Here is an 18694-nt window from a genome sequence, read left to right as displayed (position 1 = left end):
TCTAATTCTTTCCATATAATGTCTCTGTCTTCCTTGGGCTTCCCTGGTTTTATTCTTAAGTTAACAGCAAGCTGACTATGATAGCAGTTCTAGGCAACATAACCAGAGTGACAATATTGGGGTAGAGTGGGACCATCTCTTTCAGTAGCTCTCTTTTAGTACGGGGAACATGTTTCAGATCTCTCCAGATAACTTATTCTGTTTCACTGGGCAAAATTGGGTCTCATGCCTGTACCTGAACCAGACACTGGCGGGGAAAATGGACTTACCCTTAGACCATTTAGTCCATCCTTGGGGCTAGAGGAGAAGTCAACTTCCTCTGAGGCACATGGCTGTGTGAAGTACAGATAGATAAGTGAGCAAAAGCAGGGTTTTATAAGAAAAGGACACCAGCAATATTCACTTCCTGAACCATTTTTTTAAGATAATACATTGAGCAGAGTATGGTAATTCTGGAAAATATCAGTGGCATTGGTGGTCATCTGATATGACATATACAAATTGTAATACAATAAACATTGGCACACCTAGATCACTGAGAAAACACTGAAGAAAACTGATCATCTTCTAACAACACTTAATGGTGTTATAAAATGACAGCATGTGAAAACAGTATGTTTACTAACCTTTACAAGATACTAAAAATTCCCATCATGGAAGCGGAAGGTTACTTACCAAAATGTGTCGCAGTGGTCACATCAATTGAGCTGGAAACTGGGGAATCTTGTGCATGGGCCTAGGTCACCAAATTCATGGCCTCTCAACATCATTTCAGCTTAATGTATCATTTTCATTACAGTTTTGAACCTGTGTTGTTCAGTTCAAAGAATATTTGTACTACTCAGAATAGGCTAGATAGTAATATAATAGCAGACAACTCCAGAATCTGAAGGGCTTAACATAATAAAATTATTTTCTTCCATTAAGTCCACTGGAGATCTGCCAGCTGTCCATGAGTTGGCCCAGCACTTTCCAGGATGCTTCCATCTCAAAACCCTTCCACATCGAAGTGCTGTTACCCCAATGTAACATGTCATCGGCCAAGTTAAGTCACATGGCCACGTCTAATCTTAAGGGACTGATAATCCTCCTTGTACCCAGAAGTAGAGGAAAATTAGATATTGATAAGTATTAATAATGCCTAACCCAATATTCATTCAGAAATAGATTTGTGAAGGACATTCTTTCTAAATGAATTTGGTATTGCAATGCATATTGGGTGTCCCTTATCCAAAATTCTTGGGACCAGAAGTGTTTCAGATTTTAAATGTCTTTAAATTTTGCAATAGTTGTGTATACGTAATGAGATATCTTGGGGAGGGAACCCAACTCTAAACACAAAATTTATGTTTCAGGCTGGGGATGGTGGCTCACACTTGTAATCCCAGCAACTCAGAAGGCTGAGTCAGGAGCATCACATGAGGCCAGGAGTTTGAGATCAGCCTGAGCTACATAGCAAGAACCCATGTCTACAAAAAAAAAAATTTTAAATTAGCCAGGCATGGTGGTGCATGCCTGTAGTACCAGCTACTCTGGAGGCTGAGGCAGGAGGCTCACTTGAGCCTAGGAGTTCAAGACTGCAGTGAATTGTGATTGCATCACTGCACTCCAGCCTGGGCAACAGAGTGAGATCCTATCTCAAAAAACAAAAAAAGTCCACAACACAAATAAATGATAAATATTTGTGGTAATGGACATCCCACTTACCCTGACTTGATCCTCAGACATTGTATACATGTATCAACATGTGTACCCAATAAATATGCAGAATTATTATTATTATTATTATTTTTTTTTTTTTTGGGATGGAGTCTCGCTCTGTCACCCAGGCTAGAGCACAATGGTACAATCTTGGCTCACAACCTCCACCTTCAAGGTTCAAGCGATTCTCCTGCCTCAGCCTCCCAAGTAAGCTGGGATCACAGGTACGTGCCACCAAGCCAGGCTAATTTTTGCAATTTTAGTAGAACCGGGATTTCACTAAACCAGGCCAGGTTGGTCTCAAACTCCTGACCTCAGGTGATCCATCCACCTCAGCCTCCCAAAGTGCTGGGATTACAGGCCTGAGCTGCTGCACCTGGCCAAATACGCAGAATTATTATATGTCAGTTTTTTAAAGTTTCAGATTTGGAAACATTTTAGGTTTTCAGATTAGGATGCTCCACCTATATATGAAATACTATAATCAGGCTGGGCTTCTAAGATGATTCTTTTTTTTTTTTTTGAGATGGAGTTTTGCTCTTGTTGCCCAGTCTGGAGCCAATAGCACAGTCTTGACTCACTGCCACCTTTGCAGTGTTCAAGCCATTCTCCTGCCTGAACCTCCCAAGTATCTGGGATTATAGGCATGTGCCACCATGCCTAGCTAATTTTGTATTTTTAGTAGAGACGGGGTTTCACCATGTTGGCCAGACTAGTCTCAAGCTCATGACCTCAGGTGATCCGCCCATCTTGGCCTCCCAAACTGCCGCGTTTACAGGCGTGAGCCACTGCACCAGGTCCTAAGTTGATTCTTAGAAGTCATGACTTTGGTGGTACCTATCATCCCATAAGCCCTTCACTCTAAGAAGGGTTCATTTTCCTCATCAAACTGAGACCAAGCCTTCCTGCTTATAGCACATTAACCCTCCAGTTACAGTAGATTGAACTAGGGATGGATGAAAACCTGACCCAAGCTGTGCAAATTGAGATTCTCTTTCTCTCTAGAAGCTGAACTTAGAACATAGCAACAAATAATATCTGCTGCTTAAAGGGGAACATAGAATCAGGTCTATGTCAGACAATTTCTTGACAGGTAGATACACTAAAGAAAGAAAAAACTGGTCGGGCGCCGTGGCTCATGCCTGTAATCCCAGAACTTTGGGAGGCCAAGGCGGGCGGATCACGAGGTCAGGAGATCAAGACCATCCTGGCTAACATGGTGAAACCCCATCTCTACTAAAAATACAAAAAAATTAGCCAGGCGCGGTGGCAGGCACCTGTAGTCCCAGCCATTTGGGAGGCTGAGGCAGGAGAATGGTGTGAACCCGGGAGGCGGAGCTTGCAGTGAGCTGAGATCATGCCACTGCACTGCAGCCTGGGAGACAGAGCGAGACTCCGTCTCAAAAAAAAAAAAAAGAAAGAAAGAGAAAACTAAAATATGCAGGGAGGGAGGAAGAAGTGTAGTTAATCAACCATCTGTATAGTCCTGGGGAAACTGAGAGAGGAGAAAGTCATCACAAGTTCTGAGTTTCCAGTTTCAGAGTCTAGTTCTCCTAAAGCCCTGTGTATTTTCTGACCCTGGACTCTGTGAGATAGCACTGTGTTCTACCAAGAATTTCCATTTTCTATTTAAATACATTTGCAGTGGTTTCTGTTTCTTATAGCCAGACAATGGTTGCAATGGCCAAAGCAAACAAAAATGTATACTCTCCTGAAAACTGTTAATATGTTTTGGGGCACATTGGTCCAATGTTCCTCTTAGCTGTAGTTTTTTCTTTTGGTTTGTTTTTTGTAGAAAGAGTCTTGCCATGTTGCCCAGGCTGGATTTGAACTCCTGGCCTCAAGCCTCCCACCTCAAGCCTCCCACATCAGCCTCCCAAAGTATTGGGATTACAGGTGTGAGCCACCACCCCCAGCCCCTCTTATCTTAGTTTTAAGTTATAAGACATTATTTCCCACAGTGTATTCTGTGGAACAATGACACTCCATGTTGCTCTGTGAAATAAGAGATCCAGGATCAGATAACTTTAGGAAGTGCTGTAAAACCCCTTTGGGAGACTGATAATATATATTAGTATATTTAAAGTTTTGAGAAGTTCTGCAAGAAAAAAAGATCTGTAAACACCCCTTAACCCAGCATTACCAAATGCGTATAGCCTTCTTGATATAACGAGCACTAAAATCTCTTGGAACACATACTCTGTGTAGAGCAACTCTTTGAAAGTTGCTACTATAGTGATTTAGGATAACTTTTGTTGCAGAAAAAAATATTGAGGAGTACTCTCTTCCCTTGCCTTTTAACAACTAACAAATAAAATGATTACTTAACAAGGAAAAAGAAAAGTGAGTTTCAATCCTAAGGAAAACAGTGCTCCCACAAGATGTCTATCAAGAAAAAATTTTTAATTAGAATTAAGAGTCTGGCCGGATGCAGTGGCTCACACCTGTAATCCCAGCACTTTGGGAGGCCAAGGTGGGCAGATCACGAGGTCAAGAGATCGAGACCATCCTGGCCAACATGGCGAAACCCCGTCTCTACTAAAAATACAAAAATTAGCCGGGCCTGGGGGCACATATCTGTAGTCCCAGCTACTTGGGAGCCTGAGGCAGGAGAATTGCATGAATCTGGGAGGCGGAGGTTGCAGTGAGCCGAGATCGCGCCACTGCACTCCAGCCTGCCAATAGAACGAGACTCCGTCTCAAAAAATAAATAGATAAATAAATAAATAAAACTAAGAATCTTGAACTATGTTTCATTCTGGATGAGAAAATATGTTTTCAAGTGGAGTAAAAGATCTCCAAACAGTAGGATGAAATTTGTACCTTTTCTTAAATGACCTTGGCAAATTAGGGATCGCTCTGTAGAAACTATCTTTAGGATGCCCTGACAGCCAGTACAAGACCCCCTGATTAGAATAGCCACTTTTTGACGGGCGCGGTGGCTCAAGCCTGTAATCCCAGCACTTTGGGAGGCCGAGACGGGCGGATCACGAGGTCAGGAGATCGAGACCATCCTGGCTAACATGGTGAAACCCCGTCTCTACTAAAAAATACAAAAAACTAGCCGGGCGACGTGGCGGGCGCCTGTAGTCCCAGCTGCTTGGGAGGCTGAGGCAGGAGAATGGCGTAAACCCGGGAGGCGGAGCTTGCAGTGAGCTGAGACCCGGCCACTGCACTGCAGCCTGGGCGGCAGAGCGAGACTCCGTCTCAAAAAAAAAAGAATAGCCACTTTTTAATACTATTTCTGTGCCCTGTATGAATCAGCAAGACTAAAAAGATTGTTTAATACATTGGCTTCCTGACCAACTGAAGTAATAAATAACGGCTCGGTTTGGTACTTCTTTTAAATTACACCTGGATTGCACAAATGACCTAAAAATCAAGAGAGGAGGGTACTAACAATCATCCTCAGGATCAAGCCATTTTTTCTGTTTACGTTTGTCTTAAGAGGTTTTTAGGTTGAGAGAAAGATAATGATGATTAAACCCCTATTGTATGAAATACTGTGCTAGCACTTTACATTTGGGACCTAATTTACTGCTCAAGATAACTTTCCATGAGTATGTGTTATTACAGTACAGCTAAGGACACCAAGTCTGTAAAAAGTTAGGAAACTGTATTAGTTTTATTTATTTATTTATTTATTTATTTATTTATTTATTTATTGGTCGGAGTCTCGTTCTGTCGTGCCTCTCTCGCCCCCGGAGTGTAGTGGCACAATCTCGGATCACTGCAACCTCTGCCTCCTGGGTTCAAGCACTTCTCCTGCCTCAGCCTCCAGAGTAGCTAGGATTACAGGCATGCCTTGCCACACCCAGTTAATTTTTGTATTTTTAATAGAGACAGGGTTTTGCCATGTAGGCCAGGCTGGTCTCGAACTTGTGACCTCAGATTATCTGCCTGCCTTGGCCTCCCAAAATGCTGGAATTACAGGCATGAGCCACTGCACCCGGCCACTGTTTTATTAACTTTAAACAACTGTTAGGTTGCATAAAACCAGCTCCACCTGACTTCAGAGTTCTTGTACTTTCTATTTAAACATGTTTTTCCAAAAGTAATCAAATGATGTTACATAGTATAGTAAACAATGCAATCTAACAGTATAGATGAAAAAAAGTGACTACACACCTATTAGAATGGCCATACTCCAGAACACTGAAAACACCAAATGAAGGAAATAATATGGAGCAACAGGAACTCTCACTTATTGCTGATGCAAGTGCTAAATGGCGCAGCCACTTTGGAAGACAGTTTGACAGTTTCTTACAAAATTAAACACACTTTTGCCATACAATCTAGCAAACTGCACTTCTTGGTATTTACCCAAAGGAGTTGAAAACTTAAATTAACACAAAAACCTGCATGTGGATAGCAGCTTTATTCATAGTTGCCAAAATCTGGAAGCAACCAATATGCCCTTCAGTAAGAATTATGGATAAATAGTGTTACATCTAGACTATGGAATATTATTCAGTGCTGAAAAGAAATGAGCCATCAAGCCATAAAAAGACATGGAGGAAACTTAAAATGCATGTTACTAAGTGAAAGAAACAAATCTGAAAAGGCTATATATTGTATGATTCCAACAATATGACATTCTGGGGAAGGCAAAAACAATGGAGTCAGTGAAAGGATCAGTGGTTGCTAGGGTTAGGGGGAAGGGAGGAATGAATAAGCAGAGTACAGAGGATTTTTAGGGCAGTGAAATTACTCTATATGATACCATAATGGTGAATATTTGTCATTATGCATCTGTCCCAATCCACAGAATGTACAACACCAAGAGTGAATCCTAATGTAAACTATGGACTTTGGGTGTCAGTGTGTAGGTTCATCAGTTGTAACAAATGCACCACTCTGGTGAGGATGTTGATAATAGGGAGGTTATGCATGAGTAGGGCAGGAGTATATGGGAAATCTCTATACTTTCCTCTCAATTCTGCTGTGAACCTAAAACCACTGTAAAAAAATAAAGTCTTGTTTTTTGTTTGTTTGTTTGTTTTTGAGACGCAGTCTTGCTCTGTCACCCAGGCTGGAGTGCAATGGTACGATCTCAGCTCACGCAACCTCCGCCTCCCAGGTTCAAGCAATTCTCTGCCTCAAGCTCCCGAGTAGCTGGGATTACAGGTGTCCACCACCACAACCAGCTAATTTTTATATTTTTAGTAGAGATGAGGTTTCACCATCATGGCCAGGCTGGTCTTGAGCTCCTGACCTCGTGATCCACCCACCTTGCCCTCCCAAAGTGCTGGGATTACAGGTGTGAGCCACCACGCCTGGCCAGTCTGCTTTTTAAAAGAGAAGACAGCTGGGCACGGTGGCTCACACCTGTTATCCCAACACTTTGGGAGGCCAAGGAACGCAGATTGCTTGAACCCAGGAGTTTGAGACCAGCCTGGGCAACATGGTGAAACCCTGTCTCTATAAAAAATACAAAAATTTAGTTGAGCATGGTGATACGCGCCTGTAGTCTCAGCTACCTGCGGGCTGAGGTGGGAGAAACACCTGAGCCCAGGGAGGTCGACACTGCAATGACCTGTGATCGTGCCACTGCATTTTAGCCTAGGTGACCGAGTGAGACCCTGTCTGAAAAAAAAAAGAAGAAGGAACGTGTGTGGGTGTGGGTGTGGGTGTGTGTTCTTTTTACTGAAGCAAAATATGAATTCAAATATTTTATGTAAAAAAAAGAATTGACCTCAAAGGGAATTTCTGGCTAGGATTTCTGTTTTTAATCATGACTATTTCAGTTCTGTAAATATGACTATTAACAGTGTTGGAAGACATATTCAATGTATCAGTAGGCTTCGATATTCAAAGAGAACAAGAGCCTGGAAACATTAAGGCTTCCGTGTTCCTGATGTGACCAGGATTATCTAAATTGAAGAAATGATTAAAATGTTTTGTCAGGGAGCAGTTTATTCAGGGAATCCTGGATGAATTGCTGTGAAATCAATGGTGAACTATTAAATGATGCATATAAGTAGGAAGATGAGGTCCCAGACGGTCTTGTCCCATTTCTTCTGTCTTTTAACCTCAGTTCTTATTGCAGCTTGAACGCAACTATTTTCTAATGATGCTTATAAAGTAAAACAAAAAACATTGCCTAAAAAAGTACCAAAAAAAGTGTTCTAAAATAAAGAAACTTAACTGTATATCAAGTTGACATAACCAAAAAAAACTGTTCTAAAACAAATGAATTTAACTGTGTATCAAGTTGACATAACCACAAAGGAAATAACTATTTTCAATTCTTTTAGAACATACGACTTTGACTATGTATTCTTAGAAATATGTATTCTAAGGTCAAAAAGGCAATTTTTTTTTTTTTTTTTTTTTTTGAGACAAAGTCTCACTCTGTCACCCAGGCTGGAGGGCAGTGGCATGATCTTGGCTCACTGCAACCTCCACTTCCTGAGTTCAAGTGATTCTCCTGCCTCAGCCTCCTGAGTAGCTGGGATTACAGGTGTGCACCACCACACCCGGCTCATTTTTGTATTTTTAGTAGAGATGGGATTTCACCATGTTAGCCAGGCTGGTCTCGAACTCAAAAAGGCGAATTTTAAACTTCATTTAGGCCAGGTTTGCGCCTGTAATCCCAGCATTTAGGAAGGCCAAGATGGGGGGATCACTTGAGGTCGGGAATTCAAGACCAGCCTGGCCAACGTAGTGAAACCCTGTTTCTACTAAAAATACAAAAACTAGCCAGGCGAGGGGGCACACACCTGTACATCCCAGCTACTTGGAAGGCTCAGGCAGGAGAATGGCTTGAACCCAGGAGATCACACCACTGCACTCCAGCCTGGGTGACAGAGCAATACCCCATCTTAAATAAATAAATAAAAATTTAAAAACTTCGTTTAATAGTCTAATGGTTAGCAAATATATGTGTGTGTATGTATCATTTTGAAACTTTTATAGATACTATAGTAAAAATAATTATATTAATGTGTTAGGTCTAAAATTTCCACGTGAGAGATGAAAGATACAAATAGAAAAACAAAGAAGTGAAAGCTCTATAATCTTTTATTTCCTGAAAAAGCTCAGATGCAGTGGCAACCTAGTAGCAATGAACAGTCACATGCCCAGATTTTACAATGATCCCCCTTAACCATGGTTTCAATTTTCAAGGTTTCAGTTACCCACAGTCCAAAAAATATTAAATAGAAATTTCCAGAAATAAACAATTCATAAGCTTTAAATTGTGCAATGTTCTGAGTAGCATGATGAAATCGTGAGCCATACCTCTCTGTCTTACCCAGAATGTCAATCATCCCTTTGTCCAGTGTATCCATGCCCTGTGTGCTACCTGCCCATTAGTCATCAACATCATCTGTTCCTGACAGACAACCATTGCCATTGTCATGGCCGCATGATCCAGGATCACCCAAAGCAAATCCTCCTCCTTTTGATGCATTGTCAGAAGGTCAATTGTAGTCTAACACTAAGTTACAATGCCTACGTCATTCACCTCATTTCATCTAATCACATAGAGATTTTATCACCTCACATCACCACCAGAAGTATTGTACAGTACAGTAATATTTTGAGAGAGATCATATTCACATAACTTTTTTTTTTTGAGACGGAGTCTCGCTCTGTCGCCCAGGCTGGAGTGCAGTGGCGCGATCTCGGCTCACTGCAACCTCCGCTTCCCAGGTTCACGCCATTCTCCTGCCTCAGCCTCCCAAGTAGCTGGGACTACAGGCACCTGCCACCACGCCCGGCTAATTTTTTTTTTTTTTTAGTAGAGATGGGGTTCCACCGTGTTGGCCTGGATGGTCTCAATCTCCTGACCTTGTGATTCACCTGTCTCAGGCTCCCAAAGTGCTGGGATTACAGGCGTGAGCCACCACGCCCAGTCTCACATAACTTTTATTACACTGTAGTTTTGTATTTGTTCTGTTTTGTTATTAATTTTGCTAATATTTGCCTGTTTTAATTTATGAATTAAACTCTTTTTAGGCTACTCAAGTAAAGAAGTGGGAGTGAAGAAGGAACAAAGGAACATATAACCGGTTGTGATCAAATTAGTTGTAAATACCATTGCACTTTTTCATCACAGGTACATGTAGGAAAAACTTAGTATACATAGGATTTGGTACTATCTCTGGTTTCCGGCATCCACTGCAAGTCTTGGAATGTATCCTCCATGGATAAGGAGGGACTACTGTACCATTTTTAAGATAGCTGCTTCCAGGTCTAGAACATAAAATGTACCTGGAAGCAAGAGAGTTATCAAAGACTGCCGGGGTTATATCAAAATGATCCAAAAGTTAACTTCCTCTGGGGCTTCCTCTGGCCAAATATGGAAATATTTAAACATTCAAAACAAAAATAACTGCGACCAATTGAAACACACTGATTGTATAAAATCCACGAATTCACAGTGATATGAAAAAGAAAAAGAAAGCTAATTAATTAAACAAAAAGTCACTGGTCATCATTAGAAGTAGCTGGCTACTATAACAAAGGGTTACTGACTGGGTGGCTTAAAGCAACAGAAATTAGCCAGGCGTGGTGGCGGGCACCTGTAGTCCCAGCTACTTGGGAGGCTGAGGCAGGAGAATGGCGTGAACCTGGGAAGCGGAGCTTGCAGTGAGCCGAGATGTGCCACTGCATCCAGCCTGGGCAACACAGCGAGACTCCATCTCAAAAAAAACCACAAAAAACAAAAACAAAATAGAAATTTATTTTCTCACAATTCTGGAGGCTAGAAGTTTTAGATCAAGGCATTGACAGGGTTGGTTTCTTCTGAGGCCTCTGTCTTTGACTTGTAGATTGCCATCTTTTCTTGTGTCTTCATATGGTCTTCCCTCTGTACCGTCTGTATCCAAATTTCCTCTTCTTACAAGGATAGCATTTATATTGGATTACAGCCCAACCTGATGACATCATTTTAACTTAGTTACCTCTTTAAAGACCTGTCTACAAAAACAGGAATGGAAGGTTAGGACTTCAACATATGAATTTTAGGGACACAATGTAGTAAGGACAGACACCAAGTGTATACTTTGAAAATTTAAAATTAAAGGAGAAGAAGAAAGAATTTATCCTGCCTCTTCTGTACAAACTGTATTTTTAAATCACTAAATAGCCCTAATTGAAAAAAGAAGGGCCAGGTGTGGTGGCTCACGCCTGTAATCCCAGCACTTTGGCAGGCCAAGGTGGGCAGATCACCTGAGGCACGGAGTTTGAGATCAGCCTGGCCCACATGGTCTCTACTAAAAATAGAAAAATAAGCCGGGTGTGTGGCGCGTGCCTGTAATCCCAGCTACTCGGGTGGGTGAGGGGCGAGAATGGCTTGAACCCAGGAGGCGAAGGTTGCAGTGAGCTGAGATTGCGCCATTGCACACCAGCCTGGGTGACAGAGTGAGACTCCATCTCGAAAAAAAAAAAAAAAAAAAAGAGAAAAGAAAAATGAAAAGAGAAATCCAGTTAATACATGTAAAAGGAATGATAGACTTAGAAAACCACTATTATGTGGGTTAGGCAGTGCTTATCAATGGATGATAAAACTGTTAGGAGAAAGGTTGATAGTTCACTGTTCAATGTAAAAATTAAGCTGTTACCCCTTGAATACACCAATTTTGCAGCACTAGAAGTGGGACAGCCAGACATTATATGCCTCCTGTTGTGATGCTGTATGAAGTACATTGCATCGCCAACAAGATATTCCTGCTAAAGAAGTTAAAACAGAATCCAATTGAGCCTTTAGTTCTAATTTTCAGTTTATAGGTGATACAGTAGGTAGAAGGACAAGTTTAAATGACACTACACGGAAGCAACTATACAAACCCAGAGTGTAGGACAGGACTGTATTCTACATGGTAACTGACCTGATGTTTGTCAACAAGTCAATGGCATGAGAAAATAAAAAAGGAGTCAGGCGTGGTGGCTCACACCTGTAATCCCAGCACTTTGGGAGGCTGAAGTGGGCAGATCGCCTGAGGTCAGGAGTTCGAGACCAGCCTGATCAACATGGAGAAACCCCGTCTCTACTAAAAATACAAAATTAGCCAGGAGAGGTGGTACACGCCCATAATCCCAGCTATTCAGGTGGGTGGGGTGGGGGGGCACGGTGGCTGAGGCAGGAGAATTGCTTGAATCTCAGAGGCGGAGGTTGCAGTGAGCCAAGACTGCACCATTGCACTCCAGCCTCAGCGACAAAGTGAGACTCTGTCTCACAAAAAAAAAAAAAAAAAAAAAAAAAAAAAAGAAAAGAAAAAAGGGAGGGGCCACTGTTGTTCTAGATTCAAAGAGACTTAAGAATCATGACAACAAAATGGAATGTGCTGGCCTTGTTTGAATTCTGATTTCAACAAAACAACCATAAAAAGCGTTTGTCAGATAATCAGGAAATCATGATGATTATCAACTAGATGATATAAGGAGGTATTGTTAGCTTTTAGGTGCGAACATATGTAAAAAAGAAAGTCCTTATTTTTTAGACAAATATCAAAGTATTTCAGGGTAAAACGATAGAGAAATGTCAGAAATTTGCTTTTAGAGGCCAGGTGTGGTGGCCGATAGCTGTAATCCCAGCACTTTTGGAGGCCAAGGCAGGAAGATTGCTTGAGCTCAGGAGTTCAAGACCAGCCTGGGCAACATGGTGAAATCTCGTCTCTACAAAAGAAAAAAAAAAAATTAGCTGGGTGTGGTAGCACACCCCTCTAGTCCCAGCTGCTAGGGAGGCTGAGGTGGAAGGATTGCTTGATCCCAGGAGTTCAAAACCACCTTGGGCAGTATAGTGAGACCCAATCTCAACAAAAAATTAAAAATCAGCCAAACACAGTGGCTCACACCTGTAGTTTCAGCTACCGGGGATATTGAGAAAGGAGTTTCACTTGAGCCTGGCAGCTTGAGGCTGCAGTGAGCTATTATCTGGTCACTATGCTACACTCGAGCCTGAGTGACAGACCAAGACCCTGTCTCAAAAAAGAAAGAAGGAAGGACAGGAAGGAAGAGAAATTTGCTAAAAGCAAATTCAAAAAGAAACTATAGAAGATAAGGAAAGGAAGGAAAGGATAAATGGAAAAAATGTTTTGTTTGTTTGTTTTGAGACGGAGTCTCACTTTATGGCCCAGGCTGGAGTGCAGTGGCACAGTCTAGCTCACTGCAACCTCTGCCTCCCAGGTTTAAGCGATTTTCCTGCCTCAGCCTCCTGAGTAGCTGTTATTACAGGCGCCCACCATCACGCCCAGCTAATTTTTGCATTTTTAGTAGAAATTGGGTTTCATCATTTTGGCCAGACTGGTCTTGAACTCCTGACCTCAAGTGATCCACCCGCCTTGGCCTCCCAAAGTGCTGGAATTACAAGTATGAGCCACTGTGCCTGTGCCCCATGATAACTGTTGACACTGCTAGACTAGAAGTTCCCAAATGAGATCTCCTAACCAGCAGCATCAACCTTCTTTGGAAACTTGCTGGAAATGATAATTTTTGGACCTATCCCAGGACCTACTGGATCAGAAACTCTGAGGGCAGGGCCCAGCAATCTACCTGTTAAACCCTCTAGGTGATTCTGATACACCTAAAATTTGAGAACCCCTGTGTGCTAGACAAAGGGCTTTCAAGTTTTTTAAGCATGTGGAATATTTTTAGTGTGTTTGAAAACCCAATATTAAAAAAGCTTTTTTGAAAAAACAACTATTCGTGGTACACGTGATGGCTGGAAGGAATATAAATTTTAACTACCTCCAACAGTTCATCATAGCAGCATAAAGAACTCTCAGAAGTGAATTATAAGTCATGTGAATGATCTCTCAATGAAACTGTCCAAAACAGAAAGTAAAATGGTGGGGTTTTTTATGGTTCTCCATGAAGATGCCTTTCTAAGGTTTGATTTCTTTTTTTTTTTTTTTTTTTTTTTTTTTTTTTTTCCCTGTAAGACAGAGAGGCTTCTCTTTCGTTTTCTCCTTTAACAAGCATGTTGGCCAGGCATGGTCCCTCATGCCTGTAATCTCAGCACTTTGAGAGGATCACCTGAGGCAAGGAGTTGAAGACCAGTCGACCAGTCTGGGCAACAGAGCAAGACCCTGTCTCTACAAAAAAAATTAAAAATTAGCTGGGCACAGTGGCATATTCCTGTAGTCCTAGCTACTCAGGAAGACTGAGACGGGAGGATTGCTTGAGCCCAGGAGTTGGAGGCTGCAGTGAGCTGCACTCCAGCCTGGATGACAGAATGAAACTCTGTCTCAAAACAACAACAACAAAAACAACAACAACAAACAAACATTTATTGAACCTAATGGCCTGCCAGGTACTCTGCTCAGGGCCAGGTTAAAATGTAATTCCTTCTCCTAATGGTTCCATAGTCTAATGGGGAAAAGAAACGAAGGAATCAATGTAATAAGTCAGGCCCATAGTGGAGGTGAGTAAAATGCAATATGGCACTAAGACTGAAAATAACTGGTAGACATCCTGGAGTGGGAGATGTTTGTGCTGAGTTGTATAGACTGAGTAGAGGTTAAATGAGATGGGAAACAAGTCTTGGAGTAATGCAAGAACACGACTTATTCACAGAGTCCTCAATAAATAGCTGCATGTGACTAGGGCAGAGCACAGTGTGCATGGTAGCAGTGGACAAAGGCAAGATCCTAAATGCACTTACCTGCCAGCCTCTTCTCACCACTGCTGTCTCTACCAATGTTTCTGTTAATACACACAATTGAAGTGGACTAAAGTCCCTGCCAACTTGTAAAACAGCCCTAAGAAGAGCCAGATTATGAAATTGTGAAAGTCTAGAGCTTCCTTTAGGCCAAAGGAACAAATTTGGCCTGAAACCGTTGCTCATGTTTATATGAAAATATCCTGCTAAAGAGAATGCTTAGAGATTCCTTCATATAGAATTGTTAGCTAAATATAACCACTCAATCATTTGTGAATAAATTGAAATGAGCTATCTTGGGAGAGTATAGAAATATCAGTATTCTTTAGCCACAGATTCCACCTTAGATGTGGGGCTTTGAAGCAGGTGTTTGGTGCTGTTTGAAGATTTTTTTAACGTTAGTCTTCTAATCCACATTATTTTTTTAAAGTCAAAATCTCAGGAATGTTGTGCCTATTAAATGCACCTGTCTTCTGTTGCATTTTATATCTGTGCCATAAATATTAACTTTAAAGAAAGTATAATGTATTGAACAGGTTTTTGTCACATTGTTTGGCAGCATTAAACCAACCAAAGAATCTCATAAGTAACGAAAACAAAATACTTTTTCATAGAAATGTAATATAAATTTATTATCAAAATAAGCAACAAACATCTTTCTGTTATTTGAATAATACGTGCTAAAAGAAGAAAAGAAATTCAATAAAAGTCTATCAAGACTAGGAGAAAGCCAGAATTTGGCTGTATATAGAATTAGCATTGTATATAAAATAAGGATTTGCTTGTACCTAATAATATAAACAAGTTTCTTGATTAGTGCGCTTTAAAAACTGTAAGTCATTTTGAAAAAAGTAAAACTGCAAGTCATGTTTTTCTCCAGCTAAACTTGAAGTTTTCCTGTTAATTATAAAATATTGGTGAGTGTTGTGCTACACTAGAAAGAATACAGGCATTGGAGCCAATCCAGATTTGAATTCTGGTATTACTGCTGACTAGCTATGTCATTTTGATGAATTTACTTATCCCAGCCTTATTTTCCTGCTTCTACCACCATTTTCTTCATAAAGGCTTTGTGAAAATTAACAAAAGTGGTGTGTACACTGATGAGCAGGCTACCTGACACAAGATGAGAGCACCCTGCAGGTATTACTTCCCTTACCCTGTAGTCTTCTATCAACCAAATCTTAGTAGCTTGACACAATAATTTAGGCTATCTCACATTTCTGTGGGTTGTTTGAGTAGTTCTTCTGTTTCACGTGGTATCAGGTTGGTCTCTGGGATCGCTCGAAGATCCAAAATGGCCTCACTCATTTAGACTGGCATTTCGTGCTGGGCAGCGAGGGTTATTGGTGAGGACGCCTCAGTTCTCTTCTGCATATCCTCTCCATGTAGCTCAGTTATCTCACAGCATGCTGGCTGAGTTCAAAGAGCGAGCATTTGAGGAGCAATAGGAAGTAGAAGCTGCCAATTTTCTTGAAGTCTGGGTCCAGGAGACCTAGAACATCACTTTGACTATATTCTTTTGGTCAAAGTCAGCGAGATTCGAGAAAAGAGAAATAAGCACCATCTCTTGATGTGAAGAGTGGGAAATACATACAAGTAGAAATATTTGTTGGGGGATGAGAGGCAATCTTTGGAGACTAGCTGCAGAGCCCACTCCCAGGCCACAACAATTCACATGTGCAAAATACACTCACCTCTCATACTGTGAAGGCATCAGCTCAAAGTCCGGGATCTTGTCATCTAAATAAGGTCCAGGAGCAGATCAGTGTCTTCAGGTATGTTATCTCAGGCGTAGCACCTTGGCTGCAAAGGCCTGTGATTTAAAAAACATTGATACTATCTGCTGCCAGGCACAGTGATTCATGGCTGTAAGACTAGCACTTTGGGAGGCCAAGGCAGGTGGATTGCTTGAACTCAGGAGTTCGAGACCTGCGTGAGCAACGTGGCGAAACCCTATCTCTAGCAAAACAAAAATACAAAAATTGGCCAGGCATAGTGGTGTGCACCTGTAGTCCCAGCTACTTAGGGGACTGAGGTGGGAGGATTGCTTGAGCCCGGGAGGTCAAGGCTGTGAGCCATGTTCATGCCACTACACTGCAGCCTGGGTGACAAAGTGAGACCCTATTTCAAAAGGAAAAAATTGAAAAACAAGTCCTTGGATTTGATCTTTACTGTTTAGTGTATGTAGAAATCTTTTCAAACAAAAATGAAATATGATTAGATTGAAAGATGAGTTTGGCCCCATTTAAAAAACCTCAAGTCAGATAATTTAATAGCTTAGGAGTGATGAATGAGTATAAAAAGGCAAAATAAACTAGACATGGGGCATTAAATTTCAGCAAATGCTTTATTTTTAATAGTGAAACCTATGTGTAAAATAGACCTTACTTTAATCTCTAGTAGCTCTATGCACTTTATTTTTGATGAGATATAATTTGCATAACATAAAATTTACCTTTTAAAGATATATGACTCATTGTTTTTTTAGTATTTTCATAAAGTTGTATAATCATTACCACTATCTAATTCCAGAACATTTTCAACACCCCCTGAAAGAAATCCTGTACCCATTAGCAGTTGTTTCCCATTCCCTGACCCTTGCCTCTGGAAACCACTCATCTACTTTCTATCTCTATGGATTTGCCTATACTGAATATTTTAAATAAGTAGAACCATACAGGCCGGGTGCCATGGCTCATACCTGTAATCCCAACACTTTGGGAGTCCAAAGTGGGCGGATCACTTGAGGCCAGGAGTTCAAGACCAGCCTGGACAACATGGTGAAACCCTATCCCTATTAAAAATACAAAACTTAGCTGGTTTGGTGATGCGTGCCTGTAATCCTAGCTACTCTGAAGGCTGAGGCAGGAGAATGGCTTGAACCTGGGAGGCGGAGCTCGCAGTAAGCCAAGATCGCACCACTGCACTCCAGCCTGGGCGACAGAGTGAGACTTTGTCTCAAAACGAAAACAAAAACAAAAAACAAAACCAAAAGAACCCTACACTGTGTGGCTTTTTGTATTTAGTTTCCATCGCCTAGTATATTAGTCAGGGTTCTTCAGAAAACAGAACCAATAGGATGGATGGATATAGATAAATAGATTAGATAGATGAATACATAGATAGATAATTGATTGATTGATAGGCAGACAATTCATACCATAGGCGTCAAATGAAAAAAAAAAAGATCAATACATGGAAGATATTTATTATAAGGCATTGGCTTATGCAATTATGGAGAGTGAGATGTCCCACGATCTGCCCTCTGCAATCTGGAGACCCGGAGATGGTATCAATCCAGTTGAGGGCAGGAGAAAACATGTCCCAGCTCAAGCATTCAGACAGCGAGAAGGAATTCCCCCTTCCTCCACCTTTTTGTTCTATTTAGGGTCCCACTGGATTGGCTGATGCTCACCCACACTGAGGAGGGCAGTCTTTTTTACTCAGTCTCCCATTTTAAATGCTAATCTCATCCAGCAACAGCTTCACAGACACATACAGAAATAATACTTAATCTGCATACCCTATGTCCTGGTCAAGTTGACCTATAAAATTAACCATCACACTGAGCATGTTTTCAAGACGCGTCCATGTTTTACCATGTGTCGGTACTTTACTTCTTTTTATTGCCAAGTGATTTTCAGTTACACGGATATACCACATTTTGTTCGTTCATCCATCAGTTGATAGACAATTGGGTTGTTTTCGCTTTTTGCCTATAAGAATAATGCTATAAACATTAATTTATGGTTTTATTTACTTTAAGGATTCCTACAGAATATTTTAAATAAGATTAATATTTGTTTCTGCTTTTAGTTTAGTTTTTTTTTTCTTTCTTTTTTAGTTTTACTTTAAGATCATAGACAATATTTTAGAAAAGGAAGCTGTCTAAAGAAAAACCGATTTCTGGAGGGAGAAATTGGGGCTATAATGAATACTTAGATGAAGTGTAGAGTGTGAAGTTAGAAATTACAGGTCCACTCTACTAATCGAACTCATAACCCCAGGAGGATGACAAGAACATAAAAGAGAATTCAAGCTGTTTTTCAGAGGTGGGGGGGCAGGGATTTATATAACAAAACTTAAATAAAAGTTCTCTTGTTTCAAGATTTATGGGAAGTATAAACCAAATAAAATTGCCTTGTTATGAAGATTTGAGCAAAGAATTCTTTTCCAGCTAGTTATTTAACATAGCAACAGGCAGAGTGCTTGCCTCCCCGTCCTGTTTCTTGTTCTGAGAGTGTTTTGTTTTTACATGTAATTGACGGTCCCCAGATGTACTTGCTTTTCAGAGCTTCATCTTCTCACTTTCATCTTCCCTAGGAAACAGAGGTTTCCAATATTTCCTTAAGCCTAAAGTTAAAAAGGACCAAACAACAGAGC

The sequence above is a fragment of the Rhinopithecus bieti genome, unplaced genomic scaffold, assembly GCF_001698545.2.
Source record: "Rhinopithecus bieti isolate Rb0 unplaced genomic scaffold, ASM169854v2 scaffold_43749, whole genome shotgun sequence".
NCBI lineage: Eukaryota > Metazoa > Chordata > Mammalia > Primates > Cercopithecidae > Rhinopithecus > Rhinopithecus bieti.
The sequence above is the reverse complement of the archived record's forward strand: the minus strand, read 5'-3'. Positions refer to the sequence as shown.